The 6,136-nt window shown below is 35.5% G+C and overlaps 1 long non-coding RNA gene across 1 annotated transcript; it reads left to right on the top strand.

Annotated features, from left to right (window-relative positions):
• The first annotated feature begins 590 nt into the window (after positions 1-590).
• Positions 591-4,764, top strand: LOC128249364 (uncharacterized). Its single transcript, XR_008265465.1, has 2 exons — positions 591-979; positions 2,810-4,764. It is a non-coding gene; the product is annotated as an uncharacterized LOC128249364 (long non-coding RNA).
• Positions 4,765-6,136: the final 1,372 nt, after the last annotated feature.

Genomic DNA, 6,136 nt, shown 5'->3' on the forward strand with positions numbered 1-6,136 from the left:
ATATATATATATATACACACACACACATTTGTTGAGTCTGGAAGAAGGGACATTGCCTATGAGCTTTGCAAGCTCTGTGATGTCGTTAAACTGTTACATATCAAGACCCATAGGAAAGACACAAGCAGAGAGGAGATTCCAGAAGGATGTTGTTCTGAGAAGGTAAGACTAGACATAGTAGTTAGTGCCGGGTGGCAGAGTGATGATGGACGAAATAAGGATGGCCAGAGGGGTGGAGAGGCGAGTGGGTCGAGTGCCTGAGTTGAAGAGTTACGAGACCAGTAAACACCGGGGGTCAGAAGCCCTTATAACAGCGATTGCAAACAAAGTGTGATGGTTCGGATCATACATTTATTTGATCAACGTTGACTGGAATTTAACACCAACAAGCTTGAACCACTTGACAACAATAGCTAATCGATGCAGCTATTTTGTTTTCAGTGCTCAATCATAACTACACCAATTTCATCTCATCCAGTGTTGTTGCTATGCAGCATGAAACAAAACACATGCGGTGGTTTGGTAAAAGAATCAATATATGGAACACATTTAGTTATGTCCCTTTATGTTTTGAGTTCAAATCCCGCTGAGATTGACATTGTTTTTGCTCATTCTGAGGTCGATAAAATAGTGAAGTACTAAGGGTCTCTTAATATTCTCATATGGAATTATAACAGAATACTAAGACAAACACAAAAAGTAATTTTATGATTTACGAAACTACAGTTAGTTACCCCAGCCCCTAATTATTTGAATGGTTTAAAATAGACATAATTTTCCTCTCTGGTCAGTATCTGTTCCTCAAAATTACTAAATTCAATTATAATATATTTTTAGAACTAATTAGTAGTTTTTCTTCTTATTGCTGACAAGACTTATTAGCTTTCTGGTAGTTTCGTATCGTCATTCTGCAACAACTGAAATTTTCATCTTCTGATCTTTCTCAGCGTCAACAGATTAACAAAACAGGTTCTTGTCGGTTAGTTAACATCTCTTTACCTGTGTTTTTCTTTATTGAATGCACGAATTTTCCTCGAAGACTTTTTATTTTTAAAAAACCGAATCCCATCACTACTTGTAAATTCTATATATTTTCTCTCCTTCATCTAGTATTGCTGCGATGTTGCGTATGCTTTGTTTACATATAATTAAAATATATATTTATATAATAATAATAATATTCGTTATATGCGTAATTAGATATTTGATGGGTGTAACGTTGAGAGGCTTATAGTACTGTACTTGATGTGTTACATCTGTGTCGATGTTTCGTTGTTTTTAATTCGGTCCAACTGGTGGGTGGGGATCGACTGCTTTTTTTGTTTGTTTTTATATATAACTTAGGTAGGCAGGATGATTAAAACCAGTACCAGCAACATAGCGTATAGTTTCTTCCGCTTTCTTAATCCTATAAATTTAGCTTCGTATCACAATAAAAATAAATAATAATTAAAAAGAGCGCTAACTTTTTTTTAAACTAGTCGTCAGATAAAACTCGTTTTCTTTTTGCTTGTCGCACGCGCATGTGTGTGTGTGTGTGTGTGTCAATTTTTTATTTTTTATTTTTCTAATGGTAATAGCTTGCTTAAAATGATTTGTTGAATTGTAAGAATAACAACAGAACATTTGATGTGGAGGGAAGAATTTAATGCTAAAAATTAGAACAAAATCTATTTTGATTGGGACTTAAAGTTTCACCAAACAAGCTGTTTAAGCGAAACTGAAATCCCAATGCACGCGCGCGTGTATTAGGATTTATAACGGTGCTCTGTATGTATGCATTTGTTGTTAGGCTAAGATTGGATGTACCTTCGTTTTAGGTATGTAAACTAAATGTATACAGTCATAACGTATCAGTGACTGTTATTGACGATACAGTTGAAACGTTGGTTACACAATTTTTTGATTGAATGAATTAGATTTGCTTCATTTTGTTTTGTTTTCTGATCGAGCAGACTGATCGCATTCCTGCCATGCCTATACCATCCCATCTTTTCTTCTGGCATAGTATCTAGAATACATTATCGTACGCATCCTTCGGTGTTGTTTTGTTGTTGATTTTTAAAGGTAAGGTGTGGTTTGAGAGAGAGGATCGGTTGCTATCTCTTGCAGGTCAAGCGACCACTTAGAGGGCATCTCGCGACTTTGATTCGTATTTTTCAAAGACTTTATAGTTGTGACCATCACGTCTTTTATTTCGTACAGTGTATTTAGGAGTATCCTCCCTTGTCATATTACTTTATTGAAGTAAGACCTGATTGAAGAGAGATTTTACTGTTACTTGTAACACATCAAGCAGGTGTATAGGAACTCCCTTGTTGGCTCAGCGTTGTTTAGCCCCATAATGAAAGCTATTCTAACTGTGACCATCCCTCTTTTCAGATATAGTGTGTCAGAAGCCACTTTATTCAGCATGTCCATTATTTTGTTTTAAATTGTAGCGTGCGATTTTAGAGAGATTTGGCTGCTACTTTTAGCAGGGTAAGTAAGCGACAACGTAGATACTTGTGTAATGTGGTGATCGTAGTAGATTATGAAGGAACCCAGTTTAATTTACTTTCTGGTTTTACATAATGAATCTTGGACTGCATCATTCAGTGTGTCCTTCCTTTTTTCAAAATAGTAAAGTGCGGTTTGAGGAAGGTGTGGCTGCTGTTTCTAACATGCTGAGTGACTACACAAAGGTTCTTTCTCTCTTTCACACACAGACTATTATAGTGTAATCATAACATTGTCGGTGGTGGTGTTGTTTGATTAGAAATGAAGCCATTTATATTATATGTTAATTTTTTGTTTAATTTACTTTCAGGTTTAACATGTCTGGTCTTACTTTAAGAAGTGTTCACCTATCTCAGTAATCTACATATTAACGTCAAAATGTCTACTGAAATTTTGACGATCCCTTGAAGATATGATGGAGCGTAAGTCAAACAAAAACCCCACTGAAGGAAAGACTAATTAAAAACTATTTGAATTTGTTTAGTTGTGTATCTTGCTGTTATCTCCAGTAACCAATCCAGCACATCTAATCTTACTTTAAGATTTAAAATTGTGAAATTTTGAAACTTCAGCTAAGCCTGGAATGGATTCTTCAAAGGAAATTAAAAACTTCTGTGAAGTTTGTGGACTGAACTTGAGTGAAGCAAGTAGCCTTAAAAGACACATAAGAACACACACAGGAGAGACTCCATACCATTGTTCAACATGTGGGAAGAGCTTTTCACAGAACTACAGCCTTAAAATACACATGCGAACTCACACTGGTGAGAGACCATTCCAGTGTGATATATGTAAGAAATCTTTCTCACAGAATTACAGTTGCAAAATTCACAAACGAATACATACAGGAGAGAGACCTTACCAGTGTCACTTTTGTGAAAAGAAATTTTCTAAAAAATCACAGTTAGACTCACATATTTTCATGCACATGAAAAAAGCTGTATCTGAGTGTGATTTGCCAGAAAGTCCAAAGACAGACACATCAACAAAGCTGTCCAGCAAGACAAGTTCAAAAGACGAACAGTACTACTGCTTGATATGTGGGAGCGAGTTCTCAGAGAACAAATCTTTACAAATCCACATGAATTCTCATGCAAATAAAACAAATTTAGAAGTATGGGAAGAAATTTTCTAGTAGATCAAAAAAAGAATTTGAGAAGTTCATGGTGTCTGTGGAAAGTTAAAAATATATTGATGAGCATACTAGGAATTGGTCTAACACCAGTTAACAGAAAAATATTTAAGTATGTCTATGTCTTTTTTCAGAAAAGATTAACCTGAGATTATGTTATGAGAAGATAATATATGTGAATTATATTATGAGCACATATTAAGACGAGGTTATGAAGAAATCACTCCAACTTACTATGTAGTTGTTCTAAGATGAGATATCAGCCAAAGAGCATCAACAGAGTTTCAGGAAATGAACTACACAAGAGTCATGTCCATCTTTGAATAAGGTGTCTTCTAGATAACATGTGACTTTTTAATGTTATTTTTTACTTTTGAAAATAACAAATAGAACTTTAAAAAGAAAGCAAACATTTTTTTTTAAAAAAACCTGTCAATGACTGAAAAATTTTTAATATTCATTAATTTGAAACAGAAATACATATCACATGAATATTGAATATTGTTGAGAAATATATAAATTTTATGAGATTTGAAACTATAAATGAAGCCATCACCTTTTAGGAGTCATAGAGAATTTTGATGGTGACTATTTTATTGATGAGGTTTGGTGGTTGTATATTTTGTAGCAGTGCACCACAAGAAGGAAAATAAATATATTCTGTATATCTGTGGTGGAGTGAAGATTTCTGTGAAACAATTGTTTTTAAATTCATAGGAAATCTAGTAGATTTGATGACCTAAATATTTTATCAGTGTGGCTGGTTCTTATATTTGCTTCTGGTAGCATTTCTTAGAATTCATGACTCTGGTGCTTTAATTATGTTATTTCTTGAGAATCATGGAAATGGATGGGACTGGAAAATTTCAGATTGAAAGCTTTAATGTTGCTGGTTTAATACCTCACTGTTCACTGTTGAATTCCTACTCAGGTTGTTAAAATAAGTGCCAGTAATATATTGCAATCAATTTAATTGACTAACCACAAATGAAACATTCGGCCTTGTGCCTTGTCGAAAGCAATCAATATTATTGTGTCCTAGCCATGCTTGTATGCAACAATGTCAAAAGAGTATGTACGCACTTCTGTGTATGTACCTTTTTTCTGATTTCAGTAAATATACTCCAAACTGATATCATAGTAAAAAGTTATATTATTTTGTGTAACTGTTTTTAAAATCATGTATGTGTATGTCAATATATGATTGTGTCTGGATACAGATGGACAGATGGTCTTCGGATTGACCCTTGATTATTTCAGTGCATGGTTAAGAAGTTTGCTTCCCAAACTTCATGGTAGCTTGGGGGCAAGTGTTTTCTACTACAGCTTCAGGCCAACCAGAACTTTATGAATAGATTTGGTAGATGGAAACTGAAAGAAGCCTATTGGTTACATACATGCATGCATGAATGAACTGTGGGGAAAGTTCCCCTCTGAGGGGTAATTCATCACAGAGTAAACCAGTGAGAGGACATTCCAGTGTGATCATCATAGTTTAAATATCTTCTTTTCTATGCTTGCATGAGTAAGGTAGAATTTGTTGAAGCACATTTTCTACAACTGGATGTCTTTTCTGTTGTCACCCTTGTTTCTAAGCAAGGTAAAATTTCATTGTAGCTTGATATATTTTCACAGAAAACTAGAAATGAATGACACTGCTTATATGATGGTGACACCCATTTACAACCATTATGTAAGCACACATGCACATATACATTGTTTTATATGTATGCGTGTGCGTTTGTGCCAGTGACTTGTAAAATATACCCAGTACACTCTGTAAAGTGGTTGGCATTAGGAAGAATGTCCAGCAGACAACTGGAGTCTGTGCAGTTCTCTGGCTTACTAGTATCAGGCAAACCATCTAACCCATGCCAGCATGGAAAACATGTTAAATGATGATGATGATGTGTCTGTGTATAGCAAATAAAAGGGATGAAAAGTCAAGCTGTATTTTCAGGAAGCATTTCTGTAATACTGGCAATCAATTGCATACCTGTAAATGCTTTATCTTTAAGAATAAAACTATCCATGCAAGCTGAAATTCCAGGCCAAGTACGTGGCTGCTGAGTAAGAATACATTAAATCAAAGACTGGAGTTTAAGGTATTATTTTTAAAAATCATCATCATCATCATCGTTTAACATCTGATTTCCATGCTAGCATGGGTTTGACGGTTCTAGCAGGGTCTGGGAAACCAGGAGGCTGCACCAAGCTCCAGTTTGATCTGGCAGTGTTTCTACAGCTGGATGCCCTTCCTAATGCCAACCACTCTGTGAGTATAGTGGGTGCTTTTTACGTGCCACCAACAAAGGGGCCAGAGGAGGCTGGCGATGGCCATGATTGGCTGGTGCTTTTTACATGCCACCGGCATGGAAGCCAGTCAAGGCGACCCTGGCATCAGCCACGTTCAGATGGTGCTTTTTACGTGCCACTGGCATGGGTATTACAACTACAATTTCCAATTCCAGTCTTTGATTTTATATATATATATATATATATATA

This window comes from Octopus bimaculoides, chromosome 14, assembly GCF_001194135.2.
Source record: "Octopus bimaculoides isolate UCB-OBI-ISO-001 chromosome 14, ASM119413v2, whole genome shotgun sequence".
NCBI lineage: Eukaryota > Metazoa > Mollusca > Cephalopoda > Octopoda > Octopodidae > Octopus > Octopus bimaculoides.